This window comes from Balaenoptera physalus, assembly GCF_965194825.1.
Source record: "Balaenoptera physalus genome assembly, chromosome: 16".
NCBI classification, from domain to species: domain Eukaryota; kingdom Metazoa; phylum Chordata; class Mammalia; order Artiodactyla; family Balaenopteridae; genus Balaenoptera; species Balaenoptera physalus.
Genome location: NC_138898.1, coordinates 36,145,915 through 36,160,837, shown reverse-complemented (window position 1 = coordinate 36,160,837; position 14,923 = coordinate 36,145,915).

Sequence of the window (14,923 nt, the reverse complement as noted above, 5' to 3'; positions counted from 1 at the left end):
CACTCGTGGTGAGGCTGCTGGTTCCCCATCTCATACTTCTCATGTGAAAACACCAACTGAATGCAAGGTGCTGACAATTATTCCTATGGCATTTTGCTTCAGTTCACTCCATGTCTTCGTATTTACTAGCTCATTGATTTCTGTCAAACTGACAGATAAGTTTTATTGCAGAATGGAAATTTGATTATGTGCAGAATTCTGTTTTATAGAGCTGTTTAATCTACTTGTCTAAACCATTATAATATCCTCAGTAAATAAAATGGTTCATCATTCAATTGGTCTGCGCAAGCCTTCTCCCAGATATTAAGGTTTGGCTGTCTTTTGGCCTCAGTTTCAATGTATGATTTCTCATCATACCTTCAGAAGCCTACATCAGCTAAGTGACCTGAAGCTCTCCTCCCTCTCTGTTTATGCCCTTCACTTGTTATATTTGAGGAGATGAGGTTTAGGAGAATAGAGCCAATCATGGGAAGTGGGATCCTACTTATTTGACGTCATAAATCTCTAAAGGTTCATGCAGGTTTTGCTTTTAAGAGAACTGGGAAGTGCATCTTCATTGCTGTGTTTTGCAACAGGTTAAAGTGTTATTTTTCAACCCCTATAGCTCAGCTGAAGATGCTGTCCACACAGGAGGGTCCAACCTGAGAAATAACTTCAGCATATGGCTGTAACTCCAGCCCTCACCCCCTTTCCCTTACTCTCACCTCACAGGCTGCCCCTCCCCACAACAGCCACTACAGAGTGTGCCTTTTTGTTGTGAAATACTTTGCCTTGAGTTTGTCATACATATGGTCATGAATTTGAAAAGAAAGAGAGAGAGAGAGAGAAAGAAAGAAAGAAAGAAAGAAAGAAAGAAAGAAAGAAAGAAAGAAAGAAAGAAAGGAAGGAAGGAAGGAAGGAAGGAAGGAAGGAAGGAAGGAAGGAAGAAAGAAAGAAAGAAAGAAAGAAAGAAAGAAAGAAAGAAAGAAAGAAAGAAAGAAAGAAAGAAAGAAAGAAAGAAAAAGAGAAAAGATTCTGAGGAGTTTTCACATGTTTCCTTGATGGAATGTATTTAATCGTTTTCTCCAAGATATCTCCAAGATATGAATGGTAACAGGATGTTTATACCAGAGATAAGATTGGACTGAAATCCTAGTTCACTCTGGGAGCTAATAAAAGTAAAGATTTGAATTTAAGTATCACTTTCTCCTAGAAGCACAGGAACAAGGAAACAGGGGTCAAAAGGGCAGCGACAGTGTTGTAAGCACTTTATCTGAAACATAAACATCACTGGAGTGCATTTTGGACCAAATTACCTCTCTCAGATCTTGGATGTTAGCATTCCTGCCCTACTGAAGCATGCCAGTTTTACTGTGGCTTTGAGGGGGGTTGATCAGGGGACTTGGTTGGACACTTGAGAAAATGATCTTACCTCAAAGACTAATATAACTTAAGCAATTAAAAGGCATCCCACTGAGGAGAACCTCATAAAACCCCAAATCCCTGGAACAGAGTCCTTACCATAAATATCACAGGCAAAAGGAGCATGTACCCCTCCATTCCAGAAGATAATGCAGTCACCTTTCTCTTGTAAACACAGTTAGTGGACCCAGAGACACTGAGCTTGAAAGACTGGCTATTCTGCACAATATAAAGGTTTCCAGGAATATTTTATTCCTGGACAGAAAAATAAATAAATAATATGTATGATTTCAATACAGTGTATCTGGATCTCAGTTTTTCAATGGATTTTGCTATCTTCAAATCCAACATGAAACATTGTGACAAAACATTAACACTTTGAGTGCAGAGAACTTTTCCTTTCAAAATGAAGGTGATAATCATTATTCACTATAGCCCAAAGGTGGAAAAGCCAAGGGGCCATAGGCAGATGAATGGATAAACAAAATGTAATATATATATATATATATATATATATATATATATATATATATATATATATATATATACACACACATACACATACACAGTGTAATATTATTCAGCCTTTAAAGGGAAGGAAGTACCGGTACAGGCTATGAACATTGAAGACATCATGCTGAGTGAAGTAAGTCAATTACTAAAGAACAAATACTGTATGATTCCACTTATATGAGGTACTTAGAGTAGTCAAATCCATAGAGCAGAAAGTAGAAAGTGGAATGGTGGTTGTCAGGGGCTGGGGGTAGGGAGGAACAGGGAGTTGTTTAATGAGAACAGAGTTCCAGTTTTGCAAGATGAAAAGAGTTCTGGAGTTGGATGATGGTCATGGTAGCACAGAATGTGAATGTCCTTAATATCACTGAACTGTATACTTAAACATGATTACAATGGTAAGATTTTTGTTATGTATATTTTACCACAATAAAAAATAATTTAAAAAATTGAAAGTGAAGTTTATTATGAATGAAATCTTTTAAATTTATTTTGGGATATCTCAATTCACCCTGCTCCGAAAAAGCTCTCCTGCCATTAACTTGAGAAATAATAGCCCATTACAACAGGCTCAGCCCCTATACACTTCTTTTTAGAATGTCCTTGACTGAGACAGTTAGTAGCTATTACAAATTAAAGAGAAGCAAGTCAAAATGTTAACAATTATACTTTTTATGTCATATTGGTGGGTGCTCTCAGCACACAGAGTCTTGCCTCTGGGACTGATACACGTGAACCTGGCAGGATCACCCAGTCACTAACTCTGCAACCTTACTAATGAATGAGGAGACAAGGATTGCTTTAAAACCCAAACTTTGCAAAGCTGTAAATTGGTTTTGAGTGTTGCTTCCAATAGCATTAGCCAAAAAGTTGCTCAGCAAGTCTGCTTCTTTGCTCATTTTTTCTGTTACTGACCTGGTCTAGAAAAGTTTCCTGCTGGAACTCTTCCTCCTGGATTAGTAGCTTTGGTTAACCAGGCATTTTACTTGTTATAAAATATGGATGTTCTAGGAAAGATGAGAGCAAACAAATAAATGTGGGTTTGGCTGAGGAAGGGTACAAATTCCCAAGAATAAAAACATAAATTAAAACTTAAAATACGCTGCACTTCATATTAGTAAAGTTGGGAGAGTTTAAGATTTTCAAACAGTGTAGCTTCCATTGGCTCTGAATTGTCTTCAAGAAATCTTCCCATTTTCACTTTACCTATTTCTTCTCCATGTTTTCTAAAGATGCTTGTAAGGTAAGAGTCATATTTGCACTGCCTTAACAATGAGGAGCTTGAGATTGCAATACATAAATGCAGCCCAACTCCACAATCATTTGATTTTGCGTAAAGACGCGTTCGCGTGTTGAGTGCTTGCAAAGATTTGGCAAAAATACTATGTTTACACTGGAACAGGAGTCTCAGCCTTTGATCTTAGACTGACATCAGTTCTTCCCTCCTGTTTACATTAATCTAAAACCTTTTTGCCCTCAACAAACTGCACAGTATCTCTTCTGTGGTCCCATTCTCCACCTGGGGTGGATGACTCGCCTACTCAGTGCAGGATTGCCTGATGCTCTTCCTACCTGAGAGCAACAGAGATGGGAGACTTGAGATAGGGTGGGGAGGAGGATGTCTCACATAGGATAATAACGTCTGGAATTCTAGTGAAAATGACAACAACGATGTATGATCTGCTTGTCAATCATTGTACAACACAGAAGCAGCCTAGGACTCAACAAAGTGCTTGTTCTCTCAGCCATGGGGATAACCAAGTCCCCTGGAGTAGTTTCCTGCTTAATGAAAGAGACAAGACAAATTCAAATGAAGAAGATGGAGAATCCCTCTAAATAAAAGTAGCAAGTTTAAATGAATATGTGCCAAATATGTAAGTAAATGCAGAAGGCTTGTAGAGCCACAGGAATGTACAATATCAAGGAGAAGAGTAAGGAAAATAATTTTAGACTCATCATGTTTCAGTCAGACCTTCTTCCCTTTATGTGTCTCTTATTTGATAAAATTCATTTATTTGCATAATTCAGTGTAGACAATGCAAATTCACTTGAAAGAATGGATGGTGAATTGGAAATGAGAAAGTAAAGATAGTTGCTGCAATATGTTCATTATACAAGACACATGAAGAACCCTGCTATGCTAAATTCGTTCATACAATTATTTGTAAATCCAAACATCTCTGATCAATTAAAAAAATCAAGCATCGATTTTTAAAATTAAATAGGAAGAGCAAAATGTCCTTAACTAAAATTCAGACTAAATAACTGCTTTCTTAAAATACTTTGATTTCTAAAAATATTTTTCACCTTTTTCCTGTGACTTTTAGGTAGCCAAAAACATTTTTAAAGCTGATATTATAGCTACCCTTGGGTAGCTGACTCCCATTCCTAAGTCCTCAGTTGTTTAACTTTCTCTTAAATAATTATTTCTCCCTTGTTCTTAAGAGTTTGCATGAAATCCTTTTCCTAAAGTTGTTTAAGACTAAGCCATTGTGTACATTTATCATAGACAACTAAGGAAGGTAATGCAAGTAGCCAGGAAACTAAGAAGAAAAAGATGGCAAGGACTAGTGCAAAGTATCTAATTCATTTGTATAAATATCAGTTCTTTCCCATAAATGACTGGAGTGGTTTGGATCAGCCCACAAATATTGTTATTGCCCCAAACTCTACTGATAAGTGGACATAACCAGACAACTCCAAGCCCTCAGACATGAACATCATCTGTTAAGACATCATTTGGTTCACCAGGGAACCCAATAGAGAGAGAGTAGATCCTTTCTGGACAATATCAGGCTTCATTAAAACTCAACAAACTCAGTAAAAGGGTAAATTCCCAGTCATGGCATGCACAGACACACATAGATACACATATCCATACTCACACACACACGCACACACACACACACCCTGGAGATAACCCCTTATATGAAATAAACACTTGAAACAAGACCACCTCAAATCTTGGGGGAAGAATTTAATCTGCAAAAAAGTCTATCATTTTTCTTAGATAAAGAAAGTTAACTTTGTGTGTGTGTGTGTGAATGATAATCCAAGATAAATCTTAATATATTACAAGGCAGTACAGAAATATTGAAAATTGTTCAATTACATAATAACAACGACAATGAGGTTCCTGACGCTCTCCCTCAATCTTCATCCAGTAGTGTATAATAATGGACAAGGGACTTCAATAGCTATTTCTCCAAGGAATATATACACATGATCAACACACATACAAAAAGATGCTTAATGTCATTAGCCATCAGGGAAATGCACGCTAAAACCACAACGTGGGACCATTTCACACCCACTAGGATGGCTGTAATAAAAAAGACAGGCAATAACAGTGTTGGCAAGGATGTGGAGAACTTGGAACCTTCATGCACTGCTGTGAGAATGTGGAATGTTGCAGACACTTCGGAAAATAGTTTTGGCAGTTCCTTAAAAAGGTTAAAAGTAGATTTGCCATATGACCGAGCAATTCCACTCCTAAAAGAAATGAAATGTGACTTCACAGAAAAATTTTACACCAATATTCATAGCAAAATTATTCATAATAGCTGAAAAGAGGAAATGACAAAAATGTCCAGAAATGAATGAATGGATAAACTAATTGTTGTGTCCATTCAATTACACAGCAATAGGAAGGAATGAAGTACTGGCACATGCTACCATATAGACAAACCTTAAAAACATGCTAAATGAAAGAAGCTTGTCACAAAAAGATCACATGTTGTGTGATTCTATTCATATTAAATGTTCAAAATAGGCAAATCCATAGAGACAGGAAGTAGACTAGTGTTTGCCAGGGCTGAGGTGAGAAATAGTATGTCATGTTTGCGAAAGGGTACCGGCTTTCTTTTCGGGATGATTAAAGTTTTTTAAAATTGATTGTGGTGATGGTTACACAATTAATATGCTAAATGTACTAAAGACCACTGCACTGTATGCTTTAAATGGGTGAATTTTATGGTATGTGAATTATATCTCAATGAAGTTGTTAAAATGAAACCTGATTGTTTACTCACCAAATTGGTTAATCTACTGCTTGTCTTTTTTTCAGTATTAATATCTGAACTCGCCTATAAATTAGGAAACTGAGAGCATAAACACGGAGATAAGAACCACTTAAATAAATAAACTGGAATTAAACCAATGTCCTCATTCCTAATACATTGAACATAAACTACAATCTTCACAACTGAGATTCCTCCTTGTACTTCTCTCTCAGCTGTCACTAATATGTCTTCTAATTCAAGCTATAAAAACCTGAGTCCCTGAGGACAATTTTTACAAACTACGTTGAAGTCATACCTAGAGGTTTTTTTCTTCTCTCCATAACACTGAGATTTGGAATCAGTCGTGTCAGTCAAGGGTTGTTTGTTCCCTCTCTCTGATTTGGAGTTAGAAATAAAAGGATGGTAGCTGCAGTGAGACCCTCTGAAATAATATTATCTATCAGCAGAGTTTTTTTCTACATGGAAACATTTCATGAAAATACAATTTACCTGTCTTAATAATGTGAGCAGAAATCAAGGAAGAGACGTTTTAATTTATAACAAAAGCTTCCTTTCCACTGTTTTAGAGCATGTGGATCTGCTTTGTGAAGTTACAGTTTCCACTTCATAGAAGAGGGAGGAATACAGGGGAAAGACACTAAAAATATTGTTGGCAAAACCCACTTTATAAAAATGTCAGTCTCTCTATAATCCAGAGAATACATGTGATAGAATTTACTAAGTCTACTTTAGAATAAAACTACACATTTTGGTCACAAAGTGCCTTATAATAGCAAAATTTACTATATATCTAAATTCATTATAAATTCAGACCATTCTAGTTCTAGTTAATGAATTATCAAAAGGACTTCATGTATTTCATGAAAATTCCTACAGCATAGAAGACATACAACATAAATGTCAATATCAATTAAAATAATCTTTTATTAGATGTCCCATAAAATTTTATAGTGGCTTCTTAGGTTAATATTGGAGGTTTCTCTGAAAGATTTTAAAATTGACTTATCACATTTTGTTCCACAGAACTGAAATCCCTTCCATATAACTCTTTTTCTTCTCTTTTAAGGTGAGATCGCATACAACCATTTAAGGGCCCTGTTTCTCGCTTTTCCTGTTGAGTTTCTTTCTCCCAAATCCATCAACAATGGCATTTTTGTGTAAATGAGTGCTTTCCAAACCTTAAAGTACATATGAATCATTGGGGATCTTGTTAAAGTGCAGATTATGATTCAGTAGGTTTGGAGTATGGCCTGAGAATCTGCATTTATTATGTGTTTGTGGTGTGGCCATTGCTGGTAGTCCACAGTCCACACTTTGTGTAGGAAGGGTTCAAGCCATATAATTTCACACTAATTGTTTTTCAACTCTTCCTTGTGTATTAGTACATCCAACTAAGAGCCACTTAAATTTAGAAACAATTCTTTTCCATTTTCTATTTCCTCCATCTCCTAGCATAATGATCATTAAAATTGTCAAGTAATTGTCAGTTGACTCGGCTAGAAGCAGGACTATATTGAACCATGAAGTCACAGCAACCAGGACAATTTACAGGTGAATCTGTGGCAACTAGAGCATCATTCTTCCTTATTGTCTCAGTGACATTCATAATTGCATCAAATGTGCTGACTGACTCCAGTAAGTCTCTAGTAAGTGATGTCTTGGAGGTAAATAAATTGAGTGATGCAAAAAGACAGATTGAGATGACAAGAAACAGCTGTATGCCTATGGTTAACACTTAGAAATTCTGATGATGTAGCCAAGCTTGAGGAAGGAAAAAAAAAGAAGACAATTTTTCTGTGCCCAGAATGAAGAGGAAACCAAGGAAGTAAATAAGAGCTGATTCTGTGGCAATGCATTTGGGTATTAGAGCAGAGGTAGGCCCTTATAGGTGGGAGCAAGGGTTGACACAAACCCAGTGACAGGCCAAGAGATCTCTGGTAGGCATAGTGAGGCCCTGCCAAGATCTCCCTTCAGGAAAGAGCACATTGCCCTTCTGCAAGGAGTGTCATGAGCTGACAGCCTTCAGGTGTTATTGAACTTCATCAGGCTCCCCTCAGCTTTACGGCCTACAGTTGCTGCAGCCAATGACTGAGCAAGCCTTTGGTCCAAGGGCCTGGCCATTTCCACACCACATGGGAGTCCTTTAATGGGCCACCTTTGCCCTGAAGCCCCCTGTTGGACTAGCGGACTCGATTAGATCTGTACTGGAGTCAGATGCCTCCTTCTCCCAGTTGGAGTCCTCCCTTTTCGTTTCCCAAGTGTTATTCCCCAGTAAATTGTTTACAGTCCTGACTCCATCTCAGCATCTGCTTCCTGTAGGACCCAGCTGACACTTGACCATCAGTACCTGAGAAGTGGGGAACTAAAACCATCTCCCTGAAAGGAAGATCCCCCTTTAGTCTAGGTGTGGCCATTATTGATTGAATTACTCAAGCTTCATTACACCCTCATTCTGACTGGAGGTGTTGAAAGCAAATCAAAAGAAAATAAATCAGAAACAAAACTGAAATTGACTACATTTCCCAGATTCCACACAGCAAGGGAACTGGAAAATGGTTGACCAATCATTGCCCTCACATGAGATTGGAAGGTGGAAAAGAGTTGGGCTCATTTTTCAATGACTTTTGTAAGCAAAGCTGTGGAATTGTGTTTTCAGCTACATCTGTCTAGTGCCTGTTCTTTAGCTTTCTTGGATTAGAGAGGCACTGGTGGTAGTGGCAGGGGTGCCAGCAGTAGCTTCATGTTTCTACCACAGAACCGATGGTGATTTCTGACTGAGGGTAGGATGAGATTTTTAGTCTGGGGGTCATTTCTAGAATCTACTTCTTCAATTCTTCAAACCTAATTCATTCTATTAAACCCTTTCCTGTACCTTGCATTGAACTCTGGTTGATATGCCAGAGAAACAATAAGAAAACATACAAACAAAATAGGACCATAATATTCCCCTGTGAAAAATGGAAACTGAGCCAGCACCATACTCATATGTAGGAACACCAAGTCAGAACTTTAACAACACAGCTCATTCACACCCATGCCCTAGCAAAAGCAAAAATTATTCTATAGGGAACTCTCCACAACCCATGGTAGATAGAAATTTCATAATAAAAAGCAAATTGTGCTAAAGGCAATAGGACATTAAAAGTTCCAAACCATACCAGGAATCATCTTCCCAAGAGGAAAGGCAGGAAAAGCAACAAGCAGGAGATAACAGCACTGCTAAGAGCTAGAAAAGTTAAGGCGATCAGAAATATTCTTATTACAGTTAAAAAAATCAGAAAACACAATGAGAAAAAAACTAAAACAATATGGAGGAACAAAAATCAGATTTGAAAACTTACCAAACCGAAATTCTAAGAGTGAAAACAGTTAAATGATAATATTTTAAAAAATGTAAAATCATGACTCATATAAATATAAAAATAAATGTATGCTTAAGAGTTTAATTCATCAGAAAGATAGATGTTAATCTACTTCAAAAAAGAATGCTAAGAACAGATGCATTTATAGATCATAAATGTTAAAACAAATATGCAAAAGGGGGCAAACCAGGAAGAAAAATGGGAAGGAAGAAAGGAAAATGTGAAAGAAAACTATAAGAATTGCAAAAGAAGAGTCTAAATTGTCATTATTCATAGATTAAATATTCATCTAAATAAAAAATTCAGAAGATTCTGAATATATAATTAGAAAAAAATTAGAAAATTTATACAGAGAGTTCAGTAAATATAAATAACATACATTTATAAAATAGAATCATTAAAAATTAATTGGCATTTGAAAAATAAATTTAAAGTATATAGGAATAAATCTAATAAAATGTACAAGAATTTTTCACTTTTTTTGACTATGGAGAAAATATAAAATTTGATCAAAATACATAAAAAGGCCCAACTACATGCAGTGTTAGACCATATTTATTTTCTACATTAATCTATAAATTCTATGCATTTCCAAGCAAACTCCGGGAAGATGCTCCCTGCCTCCTGCCCAAAAACACACCCAATCAATTCTGACCAAGAAGACTTAAAGAGATACCTGCTGATGCCTTTTTAAAAAAATTGCTTTCTCAATAAAAGAGATAGATTCAACTGGCATTCCCATGCCCAGTGCCTTGATTACAGATGTGTTGCCTGGATGTGTGTCAGTCAACTTGCATCCATGAAGCTCTATTTGTGAGAATTAAAAAGGATCTGGCTATAAAGAGAAATAAAGGAATTTTTGGGGGAGTGATGGAAATGTTCTATATATTGATTGTGGTGGTGGTTGCACAACTGTATGAATTTGTTAAAATTTCTAATACTGTACTGTACACTCAAAAGGGTGAATTTTACTATATGCAAATTATACCCCAAAAAACATACACATAAAAAATAAGTTATGATTTAATATCTATCACATGAGCAATGTTTAAGACTGACAATCTCCAGAATTAAAGATGATCCAGGGACCTAACGAGTCTCATAATCTATCTGCTGGGGGCGTTATAACCAATCTAGAAAGCAATTTGAAAATATTGAAGTTAGTTGAATATAAAATTATCTATGACTCAAAAATTTCCCTGCGAGGGTCCAGACTAGAAAACCTTATACCAGTCCACAAAGAGATAAGTACACAAATGTTCATTACAATTTTTTTAAATAGTAAATCTTGAAAACAACATAAATGTCCAGCCACATGGAAGAAGATACTGGTAGGGACACAAAAATCTTGAAGACAGTGGTTAACTCATGGAAGGAGAGAAGCCAGTGGAGCTGGGGAGGGGCACATTTGAAACTTCAGCCATAAGTAAAATTTTATTTCTATTAAAACTATAAGGAAGCTAAACATTATTCTTTTTTATGCATAAGTTAATTAATTAATATTAGAGCTCATTAGTGAATAACAGAATTAACTAATGCAACAGAGACTATGAACTTGTACCAAACTTTGTTTAGTTTTGTTTTATGAGATATGCAATAAATCAGATCTTCCACCTGTTAACATTTTGTTGCTGATCTTTCTTGCAATACTGCCTAATGAAAAACAGCTAATTAATATGTTTCTAATAATTTATTGAACCATATCCCTGGCACTTAAAAGCAACACTCACAAATAGCTAGAACCATGAGGCATGGGCATGCTTGTGACTTCCAATATTTAGGGAAGATTGTGAATTACATATAGTGTCTAATGAATTACTTATAATGCTAAGAAATGAGCTGAAACATGCATACCAGCCATGGAGAAGACTGAACTGTGATAGCTCTTGAGGCAATGGGCAAAATCTGGCTGCCAAGCCTACATTTTACTTTGAAGTTCTTTGCAAGCAATTTGTGGCTTATTCGGGCTTCAATTTTTTATCAAAAAAAATTAAGATAGCCCTTCTCAATTTCCTCTGGGTCTGTGATGGTCAATATTTTGTGAAAAAAATACCATCTTACCCAATATTCTCCACTTATTCTAGCCATTATATTTATTTATCTCAATATATTTGACATGATTTGTTCCTACAATTGACAGATGGGAAACTAAAACATGTTTGTGTTAGAACTCTGGATGGACTTTTTTTTGTGGGGGGAGTATAGTTGCTTTACACTGCTGTGTCAGTTTCTGCTGTACAGCAAAGTGAATCATACATATGTATATATATATATCCTCTCTTTTTTGGATTTCCTTCCCATTTAGGTCACCACAGATCACTGAGTAAAGTTCCCTGTGCTATACAGTAGGTTCTCATTAGTTATCTATTTTATACATAGTAGTGTATATATGTCAATCCCAATCTCCCAATTCATCCCACTGCTCCCCCTTCCTCCTTGGTATCCATACATTTGTTCTCTACATCTGTGTCCCTATTTCTGCTTTGCAAATAAGATCATCTATACCATTTTTCTTTATGACATCTGTGTCATGGCTGCATGCCCTGGAAGTCTTACATTATTCTCTGCACTTTTCTATATGTTTGAAATATGTCATGGAATGAGGGAAAGAGAAGAAAAAAATAAAAAGGAAGGAATAGAAAGGAAAGGAAAGAGAAGAGAAAAAAGAAAAGAAATTTTAAAAAGAAAGAAGGCAGTGTCACATTTTAGAAAATAAATCCGAAACAACTTGTCTTATCCAAATGCTGGTCAGTGGCTCTATTGGCCCCTTTCTCAGTAAAACACATCTCAAGAAAAATAATCAGTAAGGTTTCAAAAAGTAGAGAGAGAGAGAATGGAAACTGAATTACAAAGAAATTTCAGAAATACCATGATCAAGGGGGGATGCACCATAATATTTTAAATCTCAGCCCTTTGGTTTTCAAAGATCTTTAGAAACTATTAGGCAATTAATCACTTCAAGGATCCTTGGAGAAACAAAATACAATCTTTCTCATTTCAGAAATGGAGAAATGAGGTTAAAGACAATGGCATTTGCTCAGGTTTGCAAAGGAAGTCTGGTCAATGCTAGGATTAAGGCACCCTTCATATGTTTTTTTTGTTTGTTTGTTTGTTTTTTAAGATAGTACTCATCTTTTCTTTTTAAAATTTATTTATTTATTTTTGGCTGTGTTGGGTCTTCGTTTCTGTGCAAGGGCTTTCTCTAGTTGCGGCAAGTGGGGGCCACTCTTCATGGCAGTTCGCGGGCCTCTCATTATTGCAGCCTCTCTTGTTGCGGAGCACAGGCTCCAGACGCGCAGGCTCAGCAGTTGTGGCTCACGGGCCCAGTTGCTCCGCGGCATGTGGGATCTTCCCAGACCAGGGCTCGAACCCGTGTCCTCTTCATTGGCAGCCAGATTCTCAACCACTGCACCACCAAGGAAGCCCCCTTCATATGTTTTTTGAGATTTAAGTTCAAACGACTTTGCAATGTTTTCATTTCTGCTTATTTGGCTTTTCTTACATAAGAGGATAACTGATTGACATTATTTAATGTCCTTCTTTGTTTTATCTTTTCTCAAATGCTTTTTGGGAGTGTTCCAGCACTTTCATAAGTGTGTCGGTTACAGCATTCTAACTATGTAACATTTTCATTTGATACACCATATCCTGGGATAGATATTATCACTTCCTAAAGAAGTAAGATTCTGTTAAATACTTACTCTTCCATCATAAAAATAATAATCCCCCATGATGCTCTGTGTCTGTTATGCCAACACCTGTCTTAGGGATAATTGGATACTTAATGGAGGATTTAAAAATTACTGGCTGCAACAACATCAAGTTGAGTTTACTGTTTCCTACTAGAAAATATTAATCCCTTAATGCGCTATATACCTATTTGCCTCTTCATCACCTTTAGTTATGATTAAAGGTAGATTTTGGCATTGAAGGAAACTAAATTCCCAATACTTTTAATATGGAGAAAATCTAGGGTTTTTTTTTTTTTCTTAGTATACACACATACACAAGGTTTAATAAATACATATTTTAGGTAAAAATATCTTAGATATGTTTTGTTATCTTATTGAGTCGCTGCTTATATTCTATCCTCTAAAATCTTCTTAGGCTAGGAAAGCCATCTTTTTTCAATTAAACTTGACCCAGCAGGATGTTTGAAAGCCAAATGTTAGCACAAACAGTTTTTAGGCAATTAAAGACCTAGGCCTTGATGGTTTGGTCTGGGAATTCAACAGGCTGTTAAATAATCATCTAATTGAGGCTGTGGATAAAACATTGGGAACTCAAGCAGGAATAACTCCTGCATCTAGAATTGAGATGAATTATGTGTCCATAAAATATGAGGCAGATATCAAGTTACTCATTATGTTACACAAAGAATCAAGGAAACAGAGCAAGCAGTGAAGCTAGTTAAGGGAATCCATGAAATTAAAGCTTATCTGTTTGAAAATCAACTTCGACTAGACAGAGAATACCTATCACTATAAGTACAGTAGGTAAATTGTGATTTGAGTGGAATGTATTTGTATATATATCCTTAGCTGATATAATGTATTTTTGTAAATTTTCACAAATTAGGCTTTCTAAACAGGGCTGATTAGGTTTATTCTCTATCATTATCTTAGTGGCTCAAAAATGAGATACATTTTTTAAAACGTGCCAGGGTGGGGTGGGGTGGCAGAAGGCCACTGTTGAAGAGAGACACGGGCTGGCCAGGGAAGGTGACTGAAGGTGGCCTTGGACTGGAGATCTGGGACATATCAGTTCCAAAGGATGAGGAAAATAAATGTCTGTCTTGCCTTTCTATTCCAAAGTAGTCCCTGACGTCCTCATGATCTTATTTCTTTGGAAACTCCTAGTTTAAAAGAGAAAACATTAGATTAACTTCCTTTTACCATAAGCCTGTCCATCCCCCTTTGTTCTGAGGACCTTTTTATATTAAGAGTTGATTAGGTCTGGATCAGGTAACATCAACTGTTCTAGATATTTTACAGAAATTTAATGTCAGCATTTCTCATAGGACTGGAATTTCCCACCAACTTCTAATGACTGGCAAAGGAAATTCAAAATTGAGAAAAATTTCTCTTTCAAAGAGGAACTTTCGGGGCTTCCCTGGTGGCTCAGTGGTTGAGAATCTGCCTGCTAATGCAGGGCACACGGGTTCGAGCCCTGGTCTGGGAAAAGCCCACGTGCCGCGGAGCAACTGGGCCCGTGAGCCACAACTACTGAGCCTGTGCGTCTGGAGCCTGTGCTCCGCAACAAGAGAGGCCGTGATAGTGAGAGGCCCGCGCACCGCGATGAAGAGTGGCCCCGACTTGCCACAACTAGAGAAAGCCCTCTCACAGAAACGAAGACCCAACACAGCCAAAAATAAAATAAATAAATAAATAAACTCCAATCTCTAAAAAAAAAAAAAAAAAGAGGAACTTTCTACAGAGTCTTAGGCTAGCTACATTCATACTCAGCCTTTCTAAGCCAACAAAAAGGTAATCTAGAGAAATACAAGAATGTGTAAACTACACCTACACACATCTACACATATATACACATTTGAAAACAGGAGTAAGTGGTATTTTAGTTGCCTCACTAGGGACATTTTATTGTAATAACAAAGAACTTGTATTC